A 27,184-nucleotide genomic window follows, 5' to 3' on the forward strand; every position below is an offset into this window, starting at 1 on the left:
TGTTTAAACTATCAACTTTGTTTGTTTGTTTTGAGACAAGGTTCCATTTTGTAGCCTAGAGTGTCCTGAACTCATTATGGAACCCAGCCTGGTTTTGAACTTGTGGCAATCACCCTGACTTAGCCTCCTGAATACTCTTGGGATTACAGGCCTGTGACCACAATGCCCAGCTTGGGTCTTCTTTTTTATACTCGGTTAGGAAATTACTTTGTTGGCCTTCAAGTCTTTGTAACTATATTCTTTGTTTTGCAAATTAATAGCTGGCTTATTTTCACTCAGCATTTCCCTTCTCAATTGGCATACAAACTGTCTGACATACAGTTGCAGCAAGGCAAATCTGCTTCATATTAGAGATGAATGTCCATCATTTTTGCCAAGCAGAGAGGGAGAAACTTAGTAATTACATAGTTCTGCTCAAACTAAGCATGCCTGAAAACTGTGTAGAGATACACAGAAGAACGTATGATATCTCCCGTTCTCATTTCACTTTGGGTATTACAGTTTGCCATTTGTCATCAACATTGACTTTTTATCTCATTGCAGCAAAGCTTAACAGCATCTAATTTTATCTGACTTAATGGTGGTTGCATGGCTTCTTTTCAGCAAGATTCTAATTTTCCTTTCATTTTATCATCCTGATTTTTTATCTCACTTTGCTTTTAAAGGATATACACTGTGCTGACCTTTGGGTGGTCTTACTTTCAATACTATGAGGTCACCACACCATCAGCAAAGTAACAACAATATGCTTTTTTAGCTCACTTCCTAGCGTGGAGGGTTTTTTGAATTGTTTTGTTTGTTTGTTTTGTAAAGACTTCAAAAGCAATCTTTAAAGAAATGTCAGATCAGCCAATTAAATCTCTGCCAGCAAGATCTCTTAACCCAATGTCCTTTCTTTTACTTTTATTTTATTACTCATGGAAAGAAAAATTTGCTTAGCTTTGTCTTAACCTTGTATTTTGCGCATCACTTAATACTTATTGAATTTCTTCCCACTGGATGAATAGTTCTATTCTTTTGAAATAAGTGGCAAATCTTTGTACTCAGTGATTGAAATATAAAAAAAAAAAAGAAGTCACAAAATCCATTTACCAGATGTGCTTTGAAAATCTCATTTCTTTATAGAGGTGGACTTAGTTTTTCAGTTAATGTGATTCTCTTTGGACAATATGATTAGCTAAAAGGAAAGGGTAACTACTTTCACATAATGTAATTGCTTCTCCAGGTGAGATTTGTGAATTTTGGTTTGAGGTACCTATAGTGCCTCAAACCAAACCTTTATAGTTCAGTGGGTTTCTCTGATTACAGAAGAACATACTTTATGTTTTAGTGTGGCAAGATAAGGCATAAAATCCTGTCCATTTTACTTTTTATGTTAAATCCTAGTACACAGAGTGGGTTTACATGTAGCAAAGTAACTTTTCAGTTTCAAGTGAAAGCATTCACTGGTTTATTAAGTTGGGTATTTTTCTCATTAAGATTATAATCTCCTGGGACTGTATACTCTTCTGGATATCATGTAGGAACTATATTTTTCTCTTTTGTGTGAAAAGGGGATAAATGTTAAAAACAACAAGATTTAATTTAACAAAAGTCTAAAATCCCATAAACAACTCGATTGATTTGTCAAGTCAAAAGAATGCTGTATAGAACATTATAAAAAATCTTTCAGTGTTTTTTTTCTAAACACAAATCCATTACTTTCTTTCTTTTTTTATGAGTTTTTATTAGATTTTTTAATTTACATTTCAAATGTTATCCCTTTTCCTCAGAAAACCTCCTAACACCTCCCCCTTCCCCTGCTCACCAACCTGCCCCACCCACTCCCTCTTCCTGGCCCTGGCATTCCCCTACACTGGGACATAGAACCTTCATAGGACCAAGGGCCTCTCCTCCCATTGATGACCAACTAGGCCATCCTCTGCTACATATGCAGCTAGATCCATGAGTCCCTTTGATTGGTGGTTTAGTCCCAGGGAGCTCTGGGGATACTGGTTAGTTCATATTTTAGTTCCTCCGATAGGGTTGCAAACCCCTTCAGCTCCTTGGGTACTTTCTCTAACTCCTTCACTGGGAACCCTGTGCTCAGTCCAGTGGCTGGCTGTGAGCATCCACCTCTGTATTTGTCAGGCACTGGCAGAGCCTTTCAGGAGCATTACTTGCTTTTTGTTGGAAACTGTAGCTCTGTCAGGTGCACAACTATAGTTATAACTATAGTTTGTCTTCTAAGGTTTCTTGAGATGAGTAACAGAATATATACATATAAAGGGTATTGAGTTTCAGTCTCAGGGTCCATTAGGGAGTGACAGTCAGTTGAGAACTGAACTGCTATTTGACTGTATCCAAAATTCTTCTAATCTTTGAGTGTTTCAAAAGGGAACTTAACATTTTGCAGTGATTTACAAGTTTTACGGTAGTCTTTCTTTTAGCTAATTAACACATCTCTGCAGACAAGTTTGCAGTCCTTTCTCTCTGCAATTTGTATAGTTCACACGGAACTTGACTTCTGCTTTTTTGATTGTCTAACTTCTCCTCTTTTAGATCGTACGATGATTAAACAGCACTTCCTCTGAGAGCATTCTCAGTCTGCCTGGGTCTGGGTTAGTTTCCGGACTGGCATGACCCAGCTGTGGCCTGCTCCCTGCAGCAGCCTGTAGTGTGACCGTCTCCACATCACAATTTTAGTGAGGCCTGGCTTCATCTCTGTCTTTTCAAGTCTTTCCTCACCTGTTCAGCAAATGTGCAATGAGCATCTCTGCTGGTCTCTAATAGGCTCTGCTACCTTAGCCATCAACTGTTGAAAGCTTCCCTAGCTTGGGAAGCTTGACGTGAAGAATACTAGACAGGAGATACACTTCCACAGTATAATGGGTGATGACTCTCTTTTACTGTCTTGTTAGGAAGAGGAACTAACTCCCCTTTTATTTACATGTTCCTACACCAGGCTGGACAGGCAGATAGTTTTTCTTGTTGGAAAAAAATGTCAGTACCATATCCTTTAGCCTTGATAGAGATCATTTTTCCTCAACTGTTGCCAACTTCCTCCCCCCTCCATTAAATTTTAGCACCACAAGCATACTGTGTTTTTGTGGATTGCCTTTGAAGATCACTGTGCCTTTTCTTTAAAACCCAAGAATACGTTTTTGGTCTTTTTGGGTCTGTTGTTCGGTGTTTGGTTGTGCTGATGTTGCAATTACTATCAAGTGTCAGTGGCCAGGAAATGGGGGAGATCCACAGAGGGGCATTTGACTTTTTCAACCTTTCCTAGCTTCTCCCAGTTAGAGATAAAGACTAAGGTATGATGCATTCCGGTTTCTCTGGGAGATGGTCTTGTATATTTATAAGGGCCTCATGTGTTCTGTCTGTCTGTCTGTCTGTCTCCCTCCCTCCCTCCCTCTTCTGACTTCCTGTCTTCCTTTTACCCAAAAGGGAGGTGTGCTGTGATTTCTAGAGGCAGGATCCAGGTCTGAGCTCTTCCAAATTTGACAAAAGCTCCTGGCACGTTTTTTCCCCTGAGCTCTCTTGTTTAGTTCCCTGAACTGTTTGGGGACATCTGCAGCTGAAGAACAATCTTCTCTCCTGGGGGAGGAGAAAGGGCCACGTGACTTCTCCCTTCTCGTGTCTCGTGGCACACTGGGTGTTTGTAGCCAAACTATCCTGGGCTCTGGAGAATCTCACAACCCAAACAGCTTGCCTTTTGAGGCTTGGGCATATGTTCTAGGCAATCTGAAGCCTGCTTGCATGAGTTCTGTGGCTCCCTGGACTCTGCCAAGACCAGCTGGCTGTTATTGGTTCTGTATCTTTTGTTCTCCCCAGCTCAGTCTAAATGCAATTTCATAAATATTGACTGGGGTGGTTTATACTGAACTTCATGGGATTGAACTACAGATGAGCAGGTGAAATGTTGGGCAATTTTAAATAGCTTGTTTAAGGTTGCCCAGTTTGTGAGAAATAGGGTGACTTCAGAATCTGAACCCATTTTTTTTCTGACTCACCTGCATTATGTTACCCTCATCTTCCAAACTGGGTGACAAAGCACGTTACTTATGGACATTTCTCTCACGCAGTGCTTTGTATGCTTGGGTATGGAGAGAAGCTGTGTAGGCTGGCAATGAGGATGCACCAGTCTCAACCCCATAGTGGTGTTGTTCAGAACATTGAAGCACCCTTTGAGACTTGGCAGATCTCGAATTATAACCTAACTTCTTTATGGTACATTTGGTAGAAGGTCTCAGAAAGGCCAGATGTAGAAAGCAGGGCACAATCATCTTTGAAGATTCTACCTACTGTACTTGTGGTAATTTATCCAGTCTGCTTTGTCAACTACTGGTGCCCTTTACTCGAGGTCATTATACACGCTAGTTGTGTTTCATTTGAGGAACTAAGTATATTAGGAAAGAGGGCTCATTTCAGGCCGAGACTTGACTAAGATAGCCGAAAACAGAGGAGTTCCTCAAACTTCAGATTACAAAAAAAAAAAAAAAAAAAAAAAAGAAATAACAAAAACGTGTCACCTTCAAAAACTAAACAAAGAATGCATTTCTTAATTTCTTGTTTTTGTTACCAGTCGGGTGATGGTAAAGAACAGTTGCCACATCCTGTTGGTTTTGCCCTACACCCCCACCCCTACCCACTGCTCCCCCTGGGAGCTGGCCTGCAATTGTGTGGCTATCTTGTAACCCTAACTCCTTTGGTGTTGAGAACTTGTTCCTGTGCTTGAGCTACATAAAAAGATCCCTTCAACTCTCGGTGTCTTGGGTTGCAACTTGGAAGCCTGTGCTTTCTCTGGCACAGGTTGTGTCCTCCTCAAAGCAGCCAAGAAGTGCCCTACTTTCTCTTTTGTACCGCACAAGGAGAAGGGAGGCTTGAACCCGGGGGCATTGTTGAGAGACGGGCCTGATGCTATCACAGTCTTTCCATTTCTGTTATGGAAGAATTAACTTTGAATGTGTTCCTAAAGCTTTAATCGAGCATGTTCCACATGTCCCTTAAGCACAAGTTCCTTTGGAAAAGAAGAAACGTTCCAATTAATATCCTGTCCCACAGAGAGGAAAACAGCCGGCATCCACGCAAGAAAAGACACAATTGTGATTCTTCCTGGTTGTTGGGTTTCTCATGTCACAAATGATGTACAAGCCTCATCGACTCTCTCTGTCTTTGAAAGAGCCCATATGCACTGATTTTCCTCAAGACTGACTAAGGTTGTTTCCTTTTGATCCAGCCATTTAATCATCATGAAATTCGTCACTGAAGTGACCAATTTTAGCTTCCAAAGGAAAATGTAAACAGGAAACTATGAGTATTGGAATTATAGTGTCTAAGATCTGAAGATCTTAGGCACCTGAGGCAGCCTGGTGTGTCAAATCTCATGCTCAGAAGTCAGCTGTTTGTGATTGCTTCTTCATCTCCTGTAAACACAGGGAGGATGTTTTAAAGAGGATTCCAAATAGCCAATATATTGGAAGCACCAAGTAGCTCTCTGTTTGGAATCTATTTTTTTTTTTAAGACTTGAAAATGATTCTTCCATCAGCTATATCTGAGAGCTGAGCCTGCTGATATATGCTCAGGAATAGCTTAATAAACACTAACAAAGTATTCTCATGCATTGTTATTTTCTTCTCTCATGCTTTTTCCAATAAAGAGTTAATACATACAAAGGGGACTGTAACCCAATCCCATTGTAGTCAAGGCCTGTATGCATACCACGCTGAAATGGACAGCAGTCAATTCCCCCTTTTGCCTTTTCTGCAATCTTTTCTTTAGGAAGTTGTTTCCTTCTTGCTGCCCTTGTTTCTTCTTTGACCCTAAGCTTGAAATCAAAGGCACACTTTGGGTCACTTCTCTCTCAAGGGAGCTACCATCCTGATGAGAGTCTGAATATGCCTGAGTTTCCAATAATATGTGATGCTTCACTAATAGGCTCACCTTGAGGACGTAGGCCATGCTCTGTGCTTTGTATTTATGCAGTCTTCTGTATTCTGTTCACCTCATCTCTTCAGATAGATTGGAGGGTCTCTGCCAGCTCACTCCTCATCTATGTTAAAGTGCACGTGAGCATCAGACACCAAAGGACACGAAGCTGGGAGCTTGCCTCTTAAAATTGGAATTCCCTGCACAGTGCTCCGTTCAGTGATGTAGTCACTGCAGCTACTCTGTAAGTGTTCACAGGAGGATGCAGCGGGTGAGAGAAAATTATCCAGTGCTGCATCGCCTCAGCTTTTACTTCTCCAACCTTCATTTCCTTACTTGAAAATTAGCAGGAGGACAGATGTTTACTCATTCATTGTCAGCACTTAGATTTGATCTTCTCATTCGCTTAATTTTGATGTGCACCCAGTACAGTAGTGGCTTTGTTAACATGTAGACCTTGCAACTTTTTCCTAAAGTCTGCTTAATGTGCCTTTTCCTTCTTGCTACTGCAGACATTTTGTGTGTGTGTGTGTGTGTGTAAGAAATTGACCTAATGAAAAAATGTAAGAGGACTTCTAGTAAGAAGGTGAACTCGGTTTTGTTGTTGTTTTGAAAGATGTTTACCAAAGTTTACCCCAAAGACAATTGTCTTTTCGTTCTCTCCATGCTGAAAATATGTCTGCCCATCATGTTATGTTGTAAAGTTCTGCCTTCTGGATATGACACAACCATTGAAGTCATGAATTTATAGTAGCAGTGGTTACCTGCTCGAGAACAGCACAGGATTGGGCTCTTCAGTGTTCTGCTGTGGACTGGAGAGAGGGTCATTAGGCCCCATTACTCCCTGAAAGGCTACTGGATATTATTTGGTTTCAAAGGAGAGGAGTAATTTCCTTCTGTGTTTTAGCCACTGCTGTTACTGAGGCTACAGTAAATCCATTGCCCATGGTCATGGAAATTTCTCTAATGTTCCTTGACTTGCAATTAGGTAGTCATCATGGCAGCCAGAACATGTGACATATGAGTGTCCACTCAAGAAAACCTAGGACAAAATACCTGACAGCTAACATCAAACACATATATGTGGCTTATGATCTTCAGGTAGGCCACACTTCTAAAGCTTCCAGAACTGTTCCAAAATAGTACTTAGCTGTAAATGAAGCTATAAATACATGTATCTTTTGGAGGGATACTTTATACTCAATCTGTAACAACCAGGGTCACATGACTGTTCAATCATGCTTAGGTACGAGGTTAAGATGGGAGATTCTGGAAGACATGAAGAAACGTGCCAAAGAACAGAGCAGGCTGAGAAGTAAGATCATGAGAATAGTTTTGGCTTTTTGCATTTTGGCACCAGTCTTTAAAAGCTTCAGGAAAAGATCTTTGAAATTTTAGTAAAGGGGAGTTAATCAGATAGTGGCACCGATTATGAGGAACGTAAAATGAGTCATTTTGATGTTTCAGGACAAGTAGCAGACAAGCTGCCACAAGGGTAGTTTTGCCTGGCCAGAAGTGAGAATGGAGAATCTCTATTTCAAAGATTTTACTTCAAATATGGAAAGAAGGGCTGGAGAGATGGCTCAGTGGTTAAGAGTTCATATTACTCTTCCAGCGGTCTGAAGGTTGGTTCCCAGCACCTACATCAGGTGGTTCACAACTGCTTCTAACTTCAGTTCTGGGGAAAAAAACACCCATGAATTCCATGGGCACATGTGCTCACATGCACCCTCTGCAATAGATAAAACTGAAAATAAAATAAACCTTTAAAAATGAGGAAGAGAGAAAGACTTAGGGATTTTATACCTTCAACTCCCTTTGAAATTAGTTTTGCTTGAGTGACTAGCCAAATAAAACTTAAATTTTATCCAGTAGCAGAGGGCACTCTAGTTAAATTTTCAAGCAAGATCTCTTGCCACTACCTCCCTACCCCTTCTCCTTTGAAGGAAATGCTCTTTCTTCCTTCCTTCCTTTCTTTCTTTCTTTCTTTCTTTCTTTCTTTCTTTCTTTCTTTCTTTCTTCTTTTTTTTCTCTGTAAATGAGAGGAATTATATAACCTTGGTGAGGAAATGGTTTGAAGCAATGTCATCTGAAGCAACAATTATTCCAGTATGCAATTCATCAAGAAAAGCTAAATATAGGAACACAGGCAAAGCTACTGACCATGAGAGCCAAGTCTTGTATGAATCAAGGTTTTTACTTTCTTTTGTTTTGGTCTTAGGTTTTTGGAGACAATGTCTTACTATACAGCTGTGGCTGGCCTGAGAATCACAGTCTTCTTCAATCTCAACCTTCCTCCTGAATGCTACTATTCCAGATGTGTGTCTGCTCACCACACTCAAGGTTACTCTTGTACGGGCGTGTGTGCAGTAGGCTGGGATGCTATAGAAGATCTGTGCTGTTAAGATCTACCCATAGCCCTCGTTTCCTTTGAGAGAAGGTCTGTCCTTGCACTTGTGCTTTGACTTATGTGCCCCATTTTCAACTGTGAGGAGCTGCCATCACAGGCTGTGCCACCTGGTCTGGCTTTAATTTTATTTCTTTGGGTTTGTGTTATGACAGAGAAGTGAAAGCAAACATTGAGTCTTTAGCTCTGGAAAGAGAATGAATATAAACATAAATAGAGCATATTTCCCCACATATGATCTAAATTAAATTTCATGTGATTTACATTACGATTTGGGTAAATGTTGCTTTAAGTTTTTATTCTTCTTTACACAGTGACAGAAACTTTGCTTCTGATTTATTATATAATTTTTTATCTCTTTCAAATGCTTTTGAGTATTTACATAAAAACCATAACTAAAGAGGTCTGGGAAACTTGCTTTCTCTTGCCAAACACCTTTCTTTAATCTGAGCTTTGGGTTATTAGGAAGCAAACCATGTAATTCACTTTATAAAAATATTTATTAAAATGCTTCAGAAAAATACAAATAATTGAAATAGTCTTGAAAGTTGTTAATTTTTTTTTTAAAAATGAAAAGCAAAAACCTCCTTTCTGGTACTCAGCTCAATTTAATTTATATGGAAATCTCTCTTCAAAAAAGGAGCCCTATTGTAATAGAAGGTGATTTATAGTCTTAACATTGTTGTTCCATTCTGCTTGCCAAATTTAGTCCAAATAGAGGCTCCACACACGTGGACCCACAGCTGAGCTGCTCTGTTAAAGCTTGCAAGGAAAGGTAAAGGCTGAACCAGAAAGGGCAGAGTGGGTTCTCTGCAGTTTCTGTGGTATAGCAGAATTGTGATCTTCAGGCCACTGGACTGTCACAGGTAGAATCCTCACTGCCACTTAACTGTGGCAGAGTTAAGACCCTTACAAAGAAACTTTCTGGATTGGGGATGTAGCCCAGTCTGCAGAACATCTTCTTAGCATGCATGGGATCCATCTCTACCACTACACAAATTAGTCATGATAAAGACCTGCAATCCTAGCACCTAGGAGGTAGATGGAGGCCAGCCTATGATAAACCTCTTCAGGAACAAACAGGCAATCAATCAATCAAGCAAGCAAGCAAGTCATTTCTTTGACTTGATTATTCCAGTGTGTGAAGGTCATACTAGATAATTGGTGTAATGGTTGGTGATTTGTTAGCTTTCTTGTTTTTCTATTCAATTCTTGTGATTGTTAAAGCAGTTTGCCCAATTCAAGGCCAAAATTCATCCATGAGCTCTTGAATAAAAGAAAAAAGGAGAAATTGTTTTTGTCATTAAGTACATGACTTATTGAAAACTCCCCACTATTACTTCTTACAGCTTGTTACTGAAATTCTTATAGGGATGTGTGCTTGAGTTTAGACATTATTAACCCACTGCATTAGTAGCATCAAAGAGATTAATGGAAACTAGAATTTCCAGGCCCAAATCTAAGTCTTGATTCAGAGGGTCTGGGATGGGGTTCAGGACTCTTTTTATACTGAGATTCTTAAATAATTCTTATACAGAAGGAAGGACCCTGAACCACCCACTGAGAAACACTACTTCTGCATTTGTTCTTTTTCCCCATTAAAATCCAAAAGAACACACACATACAGACACATTAACATACACTCACATACACACACACTCACACACATACACATACATTTACATACATACATTTACATACACACATACACACACATACAAACATACACACATTCACACTCAAACACACATGCACATACACTTTCACACACATATACACTCACACACACAAACAAAACAAAACATCTTTTTGATAAGAGATTCTTGTATGGATTTCATCGAGAAAACAAATTATGACTAATGCAGGTGAACATGTATGGCAAAGGGAACACTTATACACTGATGGAGCCAGGTGGGAGTGGAGGTTCATGCCTGTCATTCTACTTGTTGGGAAGTGGAGGCAGGACAGGAGTATCAGGTGTTCAAGGTCACCCTTGGGTATATATCTATCTTGGCAGAGGCTACAGGAATCTATAAGAAAACTAAACAAAAAGAAAAGAAAAGAAGAGAAGAGAAATGTAACTAGCTTTTAGTGTCTGTCAACAGATGAATGGATAAAGAAAGTGTGGTGCATACACATACACACAATGGAATTCTTTCAGCCATAAAAATGATGTTATGACATTTGTGGGAAAGAAATGGAACTGGATATCATTATGATAAGTGAAATAAGTCACATTCAAATGGGTAAATATTACATATTTTCTCTCATATGAAATCTGTATTTAAATGTGTGTGTGTGTGTGTGTGTCTATGTCATGAAAGTTGAGAGTGGAGCATGAGAGGGTGGGGAAATCTTAAACAAAGAGAAGAAAGGGAAGAGCAGGTAGCAGAATGCATGTTACATGAAAACAGAAGTCAGGAAGATTTTCGGGAAAGAGGAGTACCAGAAAGAGGAGGGTGAGAGGAATGGGGCAGAGCAAGAGCAGATAAATAATCATACACTATAATGACATATAGATGAACAGATGGCCATCAAAAAACCCAGCATTTTATATGCATATTTAAAACAGCAATTTAAAATGGTCATGGAATCCTAGGAAGTCTTCTGAATGCAGACAGCTTTTGTTGCTGGATTAAGCTGCATGTGCTTAGACCTCATCATATCAGAGTGAAGACTTTTTCTCTTTGAATCCCTTTCACCTTACCAGGGAGAAAATTTGTGCCACAGCTGCTCTTGAGAATCATGATCAAATACAGGTTCAACGGAAATTTAAAAACAAATAAAGAAACAAAAAAATACCGTAATGATCAGATTTATTTTGTAGATATTTCAGTTTATTGTCTCTCACAGTAAATGTTTCAGTTCATTAAGAATGTCTGGTGTCAGACTGGAGAGATGGCTCAGTGGTTGAGAGCACTGGTTGCTCTTCCAGAGGTCCTGAGTTCAATTCCCAGCAACCACATGGTGGCTCACAACCATCTGTAATGGAATCTGATGCCCTTTTCTGGTGTGTCTGAAGACAGCTAACGTGTACTCATATAAGTAAAATAAATAAATGTTTAAAAAAAGAATGAATGTCTTGTTTCTTAAAGTCATAATGGAAATGTGAGCTGCCTTTGCTATGGCTTTGGAAGTCATGGATTCACACACACCACCATCATTGACCCACAACTGTATTTCACGATTGAGCAGGTGGCAAACTGGTCTTAGCTGAAAAGTAGGAGTGAGCAGAGAAAAAGGGTTGCTGACTATCTAGAATGCTTTCTGGAATTTGTCTGAAGATTCCACAGCCATATCCAAGCCTCAGTAAAAAGAGTCCCAAAACCTGTTCCAGATATTCTAAATAATCCCATACTGGGAGCCTGGAAACCCTGGTTTTTATTAGTTTTCCAAACAAGTCTAATATATTGGGTTAAAGATCTTCTAAATAAATTTTTTTCTTCTAGCCCCTCAATTCTCTTCTTTACAAAGTTTATTGCATTAAAATATTAATTTTAATTTTACAGCTAAATGTTTATTTTAACAGCTGATGTGTTGCTGTTCTTGCAGGTGGGAGATGACTGTCTCCATCATAGAGAAAAGCAACAGTAATCCATCTAGAGTTCTTCAGATAGGACTCTTGTAGGGCGTGACTTAGAGGCTGAGAAGCTTTCAGGAGGTCTTTATGAGGTTCCCCTCTTCCTTGAGGCTATATGAATAATGAACAGTCTTGAATGGGGGCATTTTTGTGTGACGTAGCAACCATAAGTTGCATAGGAGACTTCATGATGGAACACATATCTTTTTATCACAACTTTGGTTCTGTAAATAACCCCAATGAACTTGTTGGCTTACCAAGTGGGCTGTTTGTTTAGATCATGATTGCTTTATGTGTGATGGGTTGATGTTTCTTTATGTCTTCTTAAGAAAAGTCATGTGACAGCAGTCATTGTTTTACCTATATGTATAGAGAGATACTTTAATACTTACTTATCTAAAAATTAATCATAAATGACTACATAGATTGTTGCCAGATTTTCATGGAGGACATGTTCAGAAAACTGTTTTTTCTAGATTAATTCCAGAATGTAGAACGTTTAAGTTAATAGAATTATTAAAACTATGAAGTAAAAACTTGCATATTATTTTCGTAATTTCTTTATTTCCTTAAAAACAATTTAACATTTTATCATCACAAAGAACAAACATCTTTCCTCACAAAGTGCTTGAAAATAAATGTTATGTAAATCTACTAAAAACCAACAGCAAAAGTACACTGTGGTGCTTGTTGTTACCTTAAAACAGTAAATATAAAGCAACTCAGGTTAAACAAATACTAAAGAAAAAAATTTAAAGGTAGATTAGATTTTGTGTTCTGTGTATCTCAACTTCTAAGGCCTTTTCTGTCTTTTGAAGCCTCAGCTGATGGACTTACTTGAGATTATAAGTCTCATGTGGCTAATCACTCTTGTTAAGCTAGAGAGATAGCTAGTTAGTAAAGTAAGTGCTTTGTAAATACGAGGATTCAACTTCAACCTTCCATAACCTACATAGGAAGTCATGCTCTATATAGTATGTGTGCAACCCCATGATGGCATGGTGGAGATAGAGGAGCCTTGGTGCTTGCTAGCCAAATTGACAAGCTCCAGGTTCAGTGAGAGACCCTGTCTTCAACAAAGCAAAGAAAAGCAGAGCAGAGCAGAGCAGAGCAGAGCAGAGCAGAGCAGAGCAGAGCAGTGCAGAGCAGTGCAGAGCAGAGGAGAGCAGAGCAGAACAGAGCAAAGCAAACACAATACAACATGACACGACACAACACAACACAACAGAACACAAGTGGAGATCAACCTCTGATTTCTACATTCAGGGACATATCAACATGTGTACCAATACCCACCTGTACACACATGAAGGGGCACACTCCCATATCATTAAAAAAAAAACTCTTCCCCAAGAGTAGTGTTTTTTTTTTTTTTTTTTTTTTTTTCTGATCACTTCAGCATGATCATTTAGATGGTTGTTGCAGCTAGCATTTTCAATTCGATGCCATAATTTTATATGTCCAATTACAAAAATATTTGTGTTCCATGTTTCTGTGGTTACATAAGGTAGTACTAAAACAATGACAAGGCAGAAGAAATAAATTGCCTTAGGTCTAGGAAGAAGAGGAAATTCTGCAGTGCCACTTGATGCTTTAAGTCTCTAAGTGTTAATAACTTTGTTGAGCCATTCATCAAATGTGCTGGGAGTGTAATGGTGTTTGGAAGAAATTTATCATAATTCACCACAAACTTATATTTACCAACCTCTATAAGGCTGAACTTTGTAAAAAGGAATTTTTGATTACTGTAAATGGCTTGTATGCTAGGGGAAAATCAGATTATTTCTGGGACATGAGCCAGATACAATCAGGTTTAAATAGATTTCTGGAAATCTGCTTAAGCAGAAATAGAAGTCCTTGAAATAAAAATACATACATACATACATACATACATACATACATACATACATCAGACAGACAGACAGACACCTGTCCTGAGGATTGTGAGAAATGAGGAGCCACTCTGTCCAGTGGGTAGTAGTCAGACTGGCTGGCTCTTTCCCAGCACCAGTGCTTCTTCCGGGCAATGATGATGTTACCTTGACTGTGTCTCTTATTTCTAGGACCCACTGGATGCATTAAGCACAAAAAGGAACATTTATTTCTTAAACTTAGAAAATGGCAGTGACAAGGACGTTTTGGTTAACTGAGTAAATGGATGTCTGTGTGTGCACGCTTGAAATTGGACTTGGCACATGTTCAGTCTGCTCTTACTGAGCTATTCCCACTGGCCCTAGGTGTCTTTACTTCTGACCTTGATAAGTTTTAAGATGCCCATGGATGAGACAGTTTACTTCAGCTTGTTAATAGGAACAGTTCATATATTTTATCATAGAGAATGCTACTGTAAGTTGAGTGATGATGGCACATGCTTTTAGTCCTGCACTCGGGAGGTAAAGGCAGATGGATTTCCGTGAGTTCGAGGCCAGCTTGGTCTGCAGAGTAGCCCTATAGAGTAACACTGTCTCAAACATACAAACAGACAAACAGAGCAAACAAACAACAACAAAAAGAATTCTACAATAAACTCTTAGTTTTGATCCTCTGATATATGCTTGTGTGTATATTGCTGAAGTACTGTTAAAGAAGAGGAAATTTCCATGGACTCAAGTACTGATATTCTCATTTGACAATTTTAATATTCTATTCAGTACATTCATCCCACCCCCTGCTTTCTACATGACAAAACAGAAACTGTACAGATATGAGGAACCTACTTAAACTTACACAATGAGAAACAGAATTATCTAGAAACTAGGTTTCCAGACTTCTGACCCAAAGCTCTTTCTGCTGCCTTCACACTTACTGGAATCTGAATCTTTTACCTTTAGCAGTTTTGGAAGCTTCTGATCTGAGATGTCAAGTTGTTTTTATCTTACATATCATCAACTGCAGAAGAGATTGATGCCCTAGAAGAAGTTGTCTTCTGTCTGTCTGAATACTTGGGGTCATTTTGAAGAATGGGAGTTGGTTTAGGGCATTCATTTTCTTGGAGCCTTGAGCATCACAGCACAGAGCAGGAAGAAGCTCACCACAGAAACTAGAATTGTAGGTCCATCTTAATTGCTGACCCCACAGAAGTCAGTTCAGCTCACAATGTCTCAGTGTTTCCACCTATGGAATAGAGATCACAATACCTGCTTCTATCTTTCCTACCAGTGGCATGATGATACAGTAATTATATCAATAATGACAAAAACATGATAAAAAAGCATAGTTTTGTAGTTTATGTATATATCATGTATGTAGTTCATGTGTGTATTTCAAAAATGATTATCTGAACTCATGCTAATGTGTGCAGGCAGACTAGATGATAAATTCGAGAGGAAGTATTTGTGTCTGTTCTGCAAATATTAGGCTGAGTTCTATACCATTGCCAACTAAAGGCATGCAATAAAAACAGATATCCTATCTATTTCATCGTGTAATTCTGATGAAACACGTAGTTGTGAGCCTAACAGAGCAATGACTTCTTCTAATTAGCATCATTCGAACTTTATAACTTCCCAGGGAGGGCTGAGCAGGACTGACTCATTTCTCTTGCACATGGTGTTCCCATTTGACAAACAAGAACACAATGGACTCCTGAAAGTTGAGACATGAACATTTTCTATTAATTTAAAGGAACTTGTACATTGTTTGCACAGCTGTCGGGTTCCTTTCACAGGAGGCAGAAATTACTTTTAAAAAGTCTCTCAGGAATAATAATGATAAAAAATAATAGCTGTAATTTATTGGTCTTCTATTTCTTGTCAGTCACCATGCAAGAGGGTTGCATACATTTCTTTTTCCTTTCTACTTCTCAAAGCAACTCTGTGAAAGGTAGGTATTATCATTATGCCTACTTCGCTTTACACCATCTTTATAGAAAGAAAGTAGGATAGGCTATGATTTGAGTGCCTTAGTTTCCATTTTTCCCTTGGTAGGCATCCTTGTATTTCAGTTCTTCCCATGGGTGTTCTCTAGTATAATCAGCAGCATCATTAATTTCAATTAGCAGACAAATCTAGAACAAGATAGAGTTAGTTACCATGCTCAAACACCAGTCAGGTCTATGACTGGGGCCTTAATATTATGATGTCCCCACTGACATATTTTGTCATTAGATCATTGCTTTGTACATAAATGAGTTTGATAGTTGCACAGTAAAATGTGCTGGAGTTTTGAGAGACAACAGACATGGCCCCCATCCTAATTGAACGAGGAAGAGTTTAAATTGGAACATTTTAAGCAGCTACCGCTGGGTGTTTCACATGACTTGGATTCCTCCAACATTGTGTTTAAACTCATTAATGGAGCCTTGAATAGTTAAAATTAGTCACACCACTGTTACTTATTTAACATGTTTAAAGGGCTCAGCCTATATATATTATTTCTATGGCATCAGGAGAGAGAGGGGGACACGGCATGAATATCAGGAGTGATAAAGGGTGGAAGCCACCACCAGAGGCTAATATCTTAAATTCTGTGCTGGCAGCCAGCTGCCCAGCCTCTTTCCTTATTTGGCCTCTCTGTCCTCCAGGGCAGGATGCTCTTCAGGAGTACCTGACTCATCCATCCTCTCACCCACTCTGTTCTTACCAAATGAATGAGAAGAAGTGAGGAGCTTAGACTTTGGAGGAAGCAGAAAGTCTAGGATATTGGTCTAGTTTAGACCAATATCTGTACTGTAAGAACATCACAGAGAACGCCTGGTAGTAGCAGACTGTGGGTGTAACTTGGCTTTTCATCCCTCTCCATTTTGTAGCTTCGTTGAGGCACCAAGGACAGATGCCAAACAGAAACCCAGAGAGAAGTGAGGAATTTAGGGAGATCATGGAGAAACTACAGGTGAAACGCTTCAGAGCCCTCAGCGGGAGTAATTTCCGGTTTTCCAATGTACGTTATTATGAACTAAGAATAGTTCAAAGAATTTAGCTCATCTATATGGTGTGATCACTTTTAAGCAATTTCCCTCTTTATTTATTACTTAATTTATCTTCCTTAATTCCAAACATTTAGTTCTTTGAGGGCACCAGTGCCTGTTTATGGGCTTAGCAGGTTGACTCTCTGCTGGCTGGTTCATCACCCTAAGTCTCTTGTTTATGGAGAACTTCCCAAAACATGTGTACGCAGGCTGGGGAGACGGCGTAGTGAAGTGCTTGCTTTATAAGAGTGAGACATTGGGTTTTGATCCCCAGCTCCCACATAAAGAGTTAGGCGTGGAGGTGTGTACCTCTAATACCAGTCCTGAGGAGTCACATCCCTGGGGCTCGAGGCCCAGCAAGTCTAACTTGATCAGCCAGCCTCAGGTCCCGGAGAGATACCCTGCCTAGAACAATCCCAGGTGGACAGCTCCTGAAGAAGGACAACTGTGGACTCCATACACGGCCACAGCTCTACACACACACACACACACACACACACACACACACCCCTCAAACAGAGATCTACTTGCCTCCAGGCTGCTGAGATTAAATGCCTCTCCAATGTCCACCACACTCAGTTTATTCATGTACTTTACATTAGCTAACTAGAATCAGTTTTAAGCTGATTAACTTCATATTATCCTCTATACCTGGAATAATTTTAATGGATAACAACACTTTTTGCCCTAAATTTATTAAAAATTTTTGAGTTTTCTGAGTTTTTAAAATTTATTCATTATTTCATTAAAATTAACTGTGTACTCTTTGTCCTCTTGGGCAATACCGATTAAAGCTTAAGGTTCATTCACTATCAGGCTCCAGGGGATTAGGCTATAAAATGACAGTTCAATATTTATGTTCTCTTAACATTTACTAGAACAAAGCAATACTGGACATGTTTGAGTATCTTACAAATGTTTAATAAATGACAGTATTCTATTTGATTTTCTTTATTGACAAGACATCAGGGGAAATTATCATGTTATAAAATGATAATAGTACACACTCCTTGTGCTAGAGAAGGAAAAGAAAAGGAAGGCAGAGCTCCCTTTGAGTTTTCTGGGCTTCCATCAGGACAGAAACAAGGACATTTCCAGCTTCCAGTTACAGACAGGAATTACAACTGCTCCCTTTGAGGGCCTCTGGTCCTAAACTGCCTGACCAGTTTCTTCTGCTGAGTTAAGGCAGGTGCCCTTCCAAGATGCCCTTCCCCCAATGCAGTAGTAGCTCCCTGCCCCTTTGCTTTCTTCCTGTGACTTTTCCAAAACCACCAAGCACACTTTTCCTGCCTTACAGGCATGCTCTCCCTGACACTTTGGGTTTCTTACTTCTGAAGCCCCTTTATCCTTTCTGCCATGAGCCAGTGTGCTGAGCTCTACTGCAAAACGCTTGGCTTTCTTCTCTCCTCATCACTATCTTCCTCCTCAGCGCAGCTGCTGGAGTCTTCAGCTTGCCTTGTTTTCCCTTCCTTTTCCCCCTCCTTCTCCCCCTTCTCTTCCTCCTCCCCCTCTCCCTTCCCCTCATCCTTCTATTCTTTCTCCTCCTCCTTTTTCTCAAACTCTAATAGTCCTGCAACATCTGTCTGCTGCTTCTGTTTTTAAATTCTCTTATTAACAAGATCAATAACACACAAAGGGGACTCTGATTTTCCTAGTAAGAGCTGCTCATGCAGCCATTCCTTTAAATGAAAAATAAACAGACCCGCTATTGTGGATCCTGAGTTTTTCTGTTTTTTCCTTTCTGTTTTTTCTAGTCTACCAGGTGAATGGCAATGCTCACTTAGAGCAGCCCAAATTCTAAAATGTGTGTGGAAGCCTATGAGTTAGTTATATTTCCTGCAAGTTGCAAATTCAACATTAACAGCATTATCTTCAATTCAGGCTCTGAAGGAGTCAATATTAACATCCTGGTCAATAATATCATAAAGTTTTAACTCCTGTCTCTTTGGCAACAAAGATTATTTCATCATGAAGTTTTCCATGTTTTTTTTTTAAGTGTTTGACATTTCCTATGTATCAAATGACAGATTTATCTGTAACCACTTCCATTTGTGCTTTGCAAAAGGCAGTCCTTTTGAATAGGTTACTAACTGATGCTAAATTTGTAAACAGCACTTTTATTATGACATTTTAAATCTGGAAACCCCATTACACATTAGTTCAGGACATCTTTACCCTGAACTACTGAAGAATAAGAATAAAAATGAGAATAAGAATGAGAATACAATAACAATAACAACAGCAACAACAACAAAACCAGACAACCAACCACTAACCCCATTCACATACCAAAACAAAACAAAGCAAAAATCCAACCAACCCAATCAGCAACAACAACAAACAACAACAACAACAACTGTTGTCTCAGTTGCTAAAATTGCTTGCCACCAAACCTGATAACCTAAATTTGATCTCCAGTACCCATGTGGTGGAAAGAGAGAAATGATTTCTGTAAGTTGTCCTCTGACCTCTACACATGTCGTGGCATGCACATGCACACATATAAACACTCCATAAAATTGAAGTAAAAAGCCACCATTCAATCACAAATCATTTAGACATAACATATGACAAGGTGAAATCTAGACAGTTTGGCTGGCTTGTTTGGTATTTGTCCTAATAATACCTTAGCCACTCCTACCTCCTCGTTCTAGCAAACGAACATTTGAAGTTTATTCTCTTTCCTTCTCTGCTCCTCTAAAATTTGAAGCAGTCACTTCTAATTGACTTTTGATTGAAAAGATGGTAGAAACACTGCAGCAGCTGCCTCCAGTTGTTTTTAAATAGCCCTGTTGGTAGCTGCCATTCCCTTCCCTTTTGAGCATGTCATATTTCTGCTTCTGATCTGATCTTCCTGACCATCTTGTTCCTTCTATTGTATCTTCTAATCTTTTCCTCTTCCAGCTCTTTTCCAGTTGCTCGCTTAGGAAAACAAAGTCTCCAATTTCCATTTGTACCAGTTCTTCCCGTGTAAGTTCATAAACATCTCCCATCAAACAACTACCCTTACTTTGTATTCACACTTTAGTCTCTGTAAATATTTGGGGACAGAAGTGGTATGGTGCCAACTTGTCTACTGAGTGTCTGATTGGAAAAGAGAAAGCTCGTTAGTACCGAATCAGTTATTGAAAATTAGTCTCTACTTTGAAGGCTACACACACACACACACACACACACACAGAGTAGATGTTTTCTATGAAAACAGAGCAGCATTTAAGTAGACACAAGAACAGTTTGTAACCTACTGCAATATATTAAAATAAATAAGACTGGATCCGGCTGGATCAGCACCAGGGTAGCTAGAACGCGGGGTCGACTGACACCCGCCAGCTACCCACGACCCCCGCCACAGGATTTTGAGACTGCTGGTGAGTGGAACACAGCTTCTGCTCCAGTCCAATCACGCGGGAACTGAGACTGCTTTGGTTGGGGAGGGAGAAATCCGGCCTACATAGGGCCACAAGTCTCTTCCAGTCAGAAAAGCACGGGGGCAGCTAGGGCGCAGGGTCGGCTGACACTCGCCAGCTACCCACAACACCCGCCACAGGATCTTAAGACTTCTGGTGAGTGGAACACAGCTTCTGCTCCAATCCAATTGCGTGCGGGACCTGAGACTGCATTAGTTAGGGAAGCAGAAACCGGCCTGAGTAGGGCCACAGGCCTCATCCAGCAGGATCAGCACCAGGGTAGCTAGAGCGCAGGGTCGCCTGACACCCGCCAGCTACCCACGACCCCCGCCACAGGATTTTGAGACTGCTGGTGAGTGGAACACAGCTTCTGCTCCAGTCCAATCACGCGGGAACTGAGACTGCTTTGGTTGGGGAGGGAGAAATCCGGCCTACATAGGGCCACAAGGGCGCAGGGTCGGCTGACACTCGCCAGCTACCCACAACACCCGCCACAGGAGCTTAAGACTTCTGGTGAGTGGAACACAGCTTCTGCTCCAATCCAATTGCGTGCGGGACCTGAGACTGCATTAGTTAGGGAAGCAGAAACCGGCCTGAGTAGGGCCACAGGCCTCATCCAGTAGGATCAGCACCAGGGTAGCTAGAGCGCAGGGTCGCCTGACACCCACCAGCTACCCAGGACCCCCGCCACAGGATTTTGAGACTGCTGGTGAGTGGAACACAGCTTCTGCTCCAATCCAATTGCGCATGGGACCTGAGACTGCATTAGTTAGGGAAGCAGAAACCGGCCTGAGTAGGGCCACAGGCCTCATCCAGCAGGATCAGCACCAGGGTAGCTAGAGCGCAGGGTCGCCTGACACCCGCCAGCTACCCACGACCCCCGCCACAGGATTTTGAGACTGCTGGTGAGTGGAACACAGCTTCTGCTCCAATCCAATTGCGCATGGGACCTGAGACTGCATTAGTTAAGGAAGCAGAAACCAGCCTAAGTAGGGCCACAGGCCTCATCCAGCAGGATCAGCACCAGGGTAGCTAGAGCGCAGGGTCGCCTGACACCCGCCAGCTACCCACGACCCCCGCCACAGGATTTTGAGACTGCTGGTAAGTGGAACACAGCTTCTGCTCCAATCTTTAAACAGTGACAACGACAACAACTAACCCCAGAGATTACCAGATGGCGAAAGGTAAACGTAATAATCTTACTAACAGAAACCAAGACCACTCACCATCATCAGAACCCAGCACTCCCACTTCGCCCAGTCCAGGGCACCCCAACACACCGGAAAAGCAAGACACGGATCTAAAAGCATATCTCCTGATGATGGTAGAGGACTTCAAGAAGGACTTTAATAACACACTTAAAGAAATACAAAGGAACACTGGTAAACAGGTAGAAGACATTAAAGAGGAAGCACAAAAATCCCTTAAAGAATTGCAGGAGAACACTGCTAAAGAGTTACAAATCCTTAAAGAAAACAGGATAACATAATCAAACAGGTAGAAGTCCTTAATGAAAAACAGGAAAACACATCCAAACAGATGATGGAAATGAACAAAACCATACTAGACCTAAAAAGGGAAGTAGACACAATAAAGAAAACCCAAAATGAGGCAACACTGGAGATAGAAACCCTAGGAAAGAAATCTGGAACCATAGATACGAGCATCAGCAACAGAATACAAGAGATGGAAGAGAGAATCTCAGGTGCAGAAGATTCCATAGAGAACATCGGCACAACAATCAAGGAAAATGTAAAATGCAAAAAGATCCTAACTCAAAACATCCAAGAAATACAGGACACAATGAGAAGACCAAACCTACGGATAATAGGAGTGGATGAGAATGAAGATTTTCAACTCAAAGGACCAGCAAACATCTTCAACAAAATTATAGAAGAAAACTTCCCAAATCTAAAGAAAGAGATGCCCATGAACATACAAGAAGCCTACAGAACTCCAAATAGACTGGACCAAAAAAGAAATACCTCCCGACACATAATAATCAGAACAACAAATGCTCTAAATAAAGATAGAATACTAAAAGCAGTAAGAGAAAAAGGCCAAGTAACATATAAAGGCAAGCCTATCAGAATTACACCAGATTTTTCACCAGAGACTATGGAAGCCAGAAGATCCTGGACGGATGTTATACAGACACTAAAAGAACACAAATTCCAGCCCAGGCTACTATACCCAGCCAAACTCTCAATTAACATAGATGGAGAAACCAAAGTATTCCACGACAAAACCAAATTCACACATTATCTTTCCACGAATCCAGCCCTTCAAAGGATAATAACAGAAAAAAACCAATACAAGGACAGGAACCACGCCCTAGAAACAACAAGAAGGTAATCCCTCAACAAACCTAAAAGAAGACAGCCACAAGAACAGAATGCCAACTTTAACAACAAAAATAACAGGAAACAACAATTACTTTTCCTTAATATCTCTTAATATCAATGGACTCAACTCCCAGATAAAAAGACATAGACTAACAAACTGGCTACACAAACAAGACCCAACATTTTGCTGCTTACAGGAAACTCATCTCAGGGAAAAAGATAGACACTACCTCAGAATGAAAGGCTGGAAAACAATTTTCCAAGCAAATGGTATGAAGAAACAAGCTGGAGTAGCCATTCTAATATCTGATAAGATTGACTTCCAACCCAAAGTCATTAAAAAAGACAGGGAGGGGCACTTCATACTCATCAAAGGTAAAATCCTCCAAGAGGAACTATCAATCCTGAATATCTATGCTCCAAATACAAAGGCAGCCACATTCATTAAAGAAACTTTAGTAAATCTCAAAGCACACATTGCACCTCATACAATAATAGTGGGAGACTTCAACACACCACTTTCACCAATGGACAGATCATGGAAACAGAAACTAAACAGGGACACAGAGAAACTAAGAGAAATTATGAATCAAATGGATCTGGCAGATATCTACAGAACATTCTATCCTAAAACAAAAGGATATACCTTCTTCTCAGCACCTCATGGTACCTTCTCCAAAATTGACCACATAATTGGTCACAAAACAGGCCTCAACAGATACAAAAATATTGAAATTGTCCCATGCATCCTATCAGATCACCATGGACTAAAGCTGATCTTCAATAACAAAATAAATAATAGAAAGCCAACCTTCACGTGGAAACTGAACAACACTCTTCTCAATGATACCTTGGTCAAGGAAGGAATAAAGAAAGAAATTAAGGACTTTTTAGAGTTCAATGAAAATGAAGCCACAACATACCCAAACTTATGGGACACAATGAAAGCATTTCTAAGAGGAAAACTCATAGCTCTGAGTGCCTCCAAAAGGAAACTAGAGAGAGCACACATTAGCAGCTTGACAACATACCTAAAAGCACTAGAATAAAAGGAAGCAAATTCACCCAAGAGGAGTAGACTGCAGGAAATAATCAAACTCAGGGGCGAAATCAACCAAGTGGAAACAAGAAAAACTATTCAAAGAATCAACCAATCAAGGAGCTGGTTCTTTGAGAAAATCAACAAGATAGATAAACCCTTAGCCAGACTCACTAGAGGGCACAGGGAAAGCATCCTAATTAACAAAATCAGAAATGAAAAAGGAGACATAACAACAGATCCTGAAGACATCCAAAACACCATCAGATCCTTCTACCAAAGGCTATACTCAACAAAACTGGAGAACCTGGATGAAATGGAGAAGTTCCTAGACAGATACCAGGTACCAAAGTTGAATCAAGATCAGGTTAATGATCTAAACAGCCCTATATCCCCCAAAGAAATAGAAGCAGTCATTAATAGTCTCCCAACTAAAAAAAGCCCAGGACCAGATGGGTTTAGTGCAGAGTTCTATCAGACCTTCAAAGAAGATCTAATCCCAGTTCTTCACAAACTATTCCACAAAATAGAAACAGAAGGTACTCTACCCAACTCATTCTATGAAGCCACAATTACTCTGATACCTAAACCACAAAAAGACCCAACAAAGATAGAAAACTTCAGACCAATATCCCTTATGAATATTGATGCAAAAATCCTCAATAAAGTTCTTGCTAAATGAATCCAAGAACACATTAAAACAATCATCCATCCTGAACAAGTAGGTTTCATCCCAGCGATGCAGGGATGGTTCAATATACGGAAATCCATCAACGTAATCCAGTATATAAATAAACTCAAAGACAAAAACCACATGGTCATCTCGTTAGATGCGGAAAAAGCATTTGACAAGATCCAACACCCATTCATGATAAAAGTCTTGGAAAGATCAGGAATTCAAGGCCCATACCTAAACATGATAAAAGCAATCTACAGCAAACCAGTAGCCAACATCAAAGTAAATGGTGAGAAGCTTGAAGCAATCCCTCTAAAATCAGGGACTAGACAAGGCTGTCCACTTTCTCCATACCTATTCAACATTGTACTGGAAGTCCTAGCCAGAGCAATTCGACAACAAAAGGAGATGAAAGGGATACAAATTGGAAAAGATGAAGTCAAAATATCACTTTTTGCAGATGATATGATAGTATATATAAGTGACCCTAAAAATTCCACCAGAGAACTCCTAAGCCTGATAAACAGCTTCGGTGAAGTAGCTGGATATAAAATTAACTCAAACAAATCAATGGCCTTTCTCTACACAAAGAATAAACAGGCTGAGAAAGAAATTAGGGAAACAACACCCTTTTCAATAGTCACAAATAATATAAAATATCTTGGCGTGACTCTAACTAAGGAAGTGAAAGATCTGTATAATAAAAACTTCAAGTCTCTGAAGAAAGAAATTATAGAAGATCTCAGAAGATGGAAAGATCTCCCATGCTCATGGATTGGCAGGATCAACATTGTAAAAATGGCTATCTTGCCAAAAGCAATCTACAGATTCAATGCAATCCCCATCAAAATTCCAAATCAATTCTTCAACGAATTAGAAAGTGCAATCTGCAAATTCATCTGGTATAACAAAAAACCTAGGATAGCAAAAATTCTTCTCAAGGATAATAGAACCTCTGGTGGAATCACCATGCCGGACCTAAAGCTCTACTACAGAGCAATTGTGATAAAAACTGCATGGTACTGGTATAGTGACAGACAAATAGACCAATGGAATAGAATTGAAGACCCAGAAATGAACCCACACACCTACGGTCACTTGATCTTCCACAAGGGAGCTAAAACCATCCAGTGGAAGAAAGACAGCATTTTCAACAAATGGTGCTGGCACAACTGGTTGTTAACATGTAGAAGAATGCGAATCGATCCATTCCTATCTCCTTGTACTAAGGTCAAGTCTAAGTGGATCAAGGAACTTCACATAAAACCAGAGACACTGAAACTTATAGAGGAGAAAGTGGGGAAAAGCCTTGAAGATATGGGCACAGGGGAAAAATTCCTGAATAGAACAGTAATGGCTTGTGCTGTAAAATCGAGAATTGACAAGTGGGACCTCATGAAACTACAAAGCTTCTGCAAGGCTAAAGACACCATCAATAAGACAAAAAAACCACCAACAGATTGGGAAAGGATCTTCACCTATCCTAAATCAGATAAGGGACTAATATCCAATATATATAAAGAACTCAAGAAGGTGGACTCCAGAAAGTCAAATAACCCCATTAAAAAATGGGGCTCAGAACTGAACAAAGAATTCTCACCTGAGGAATACCGAATGGCAGAGAAACACCTGAAAAAATGTTCAACATCCTTAATCATCAGGGAAATGCAAATCAAAACAACCCTGAGATTCCACCTCACACCAGTCAGAATGGCTAAGATCAAAAATTCAGGTGACAGCAGATGCTGGCGAGGATGTGGAGAAAGAGGAACACTCCTCCATTGTTGGTGGGATTGCAAGCTTGTACAACCACTCTGGAAATCAGTCTGGCGGTTCCTCAGAAAATTGGACATAGTACTACCGGAGGATCCAGCAATACCTCTCCTGGGCATATATCCAGAAGATGTCCCAACTGGTAAAAAGGACACATGCTCCACTATGTTCATAGCAGCCCTATTTATAATAGCCAGAAGCTGGAAAGAACCCAGATGTCCCTCAACAGAGGAATGGATACAGAAATTATGGTACATTTACACAATGGAGTACTACTCAGCTATTAAAAAGAATGAATTTATGAAATTCCTAGCCAAATGGATGGACCTGGAGGGCATCATCTTTAGTGAAGTAACACAATCACAAAAGAACTCACACAATATGTATTCACTGATAAGTGGATATTAGCCCAAAACTTAGGATACCCAAGATATAAGATACAATTTGCTAAACGCATGAAACTCAAGAAGAATGAAGACCAAAGTGTGGACACTGTGCACCTTCTTAGAATTGGGAACAAAACACCCAGGGAAGGAGTTACAGAGATAAAGTTCGTAGCTGTGATGAAAGGATGGACCATTTAGAGACTGCCGTATCCAGGGATCCATCCCATAATCAGCTTCTAAACGCTGACACCATTGCATACACTAGCAAGATTTTGCTGAAAGGACCCAAATATAGCTGTCTCTTGTGAGACGATGCCGGGGCCTAGCAAACACAGGAGTGGATGTTCACAGTCAGCTATTGGATGTATCACAGGGCTCCCAATGGAGAAGCTAGAGAAAGTACCCAAGGAGTTAAAGGGATCTGCAACCCTATTGTTGGAACAACATGATGTACTAACCAGAACCCCGGAGCTCTTGTCTCTAGCTGCATATGTATCGAAAGATGGCCTAGTCGGCCATCAATGGAAAGAGAGGCCCATTGGACTTGCAAACTTTATATGCCCCAATATAGGGGAATGCCAGAGCCAAAAGAATGGGAATGGGTGGGTAGGGAAGTGGGGGGGGGGCGCTATGGGGGACTTTTGGTATAGCATTGGAAATGTAATTGAGGAAAATATGTAATAAAAATATTAAAAATCAAAAAAATAAATAAATAAGACTGTGACTCTAAAGCCTGATAGTTTATGCTTCCTCC

Source organism: Mus caroli, unplaced genomic scaffold, assembly GCF_978045245.1.
Source record: "Mus caroli unplaced genomic scaffold, Mus_caroli_1 scaffold_1, whole genome shotgun sequence".
Taxonomy (NCBI): Eukaryota; Metazoa; Chordata; class Mammalia; order Rodentia; family Muridae; genus Mus; species Mus caroli.